Source organism: Corvus kubaryi, unplaced genomic scaffold (assembly GCF_017639235.1).
Source record: "Corvus kubaryi isolate FWS band 111438036 unplaced genomic scaffold, C.kubaryi_AGA036_p1.0 36787, whole genome shotgun sequence".
Lineage (NCBI taxonomy): Eukaryota > Metazoa > Chordata > Aves > Passeriformes > Corvidae > Corvus > Corvus kubaryi.
Window position 1 is genome coordinate 5,874 of NW_024580949.1, and position 529 is coordinate 6,402.

Here is a 529-nt window from a genome sequence, read left to right on the forward strand (position 1 = left end):
GATTTTTTAGGGATAAAATTGGGATTTTTAGGGATTAATTGGGATTTTTAGGGATAAAAATGGGGTTTTAGGAATTAATTGGGGTTTTTAGGGATTAATTGGGATTTTAGAGATAAAATTTGGGGTTTTAGGAATTAATTGGGATTTTTAGGTATAAAATGGGATTTTTAGGGATAAAATTGGGGGGTTTATGAATTAATTGGGATTTTTAGATATAAATTGGGATTTTTAGGAATAAGATTGGGGGTTTTAGGGAAAAAATCGGACTTTTAGGAAATAAATGGGATTTTTCAGAATAAATTGGGATTTTTAGATATTAATTGGGATTTTTTAGGAATAAAATCGGATTTTTAGGAAAAAATGGGATTTTTAGGTATTAGTTGGGATTTTTAGGAATTAATTCGCATTTTTAGGAATCAATTGGGATTTTTCGGGAAAAAATTCGGATTTTCAGAATCAATCAGGATTTTTCAGAATCAGTCCGGATTTTCAGGAGTTAATTCGGATTTTCAGGAAACAATTCGGATTT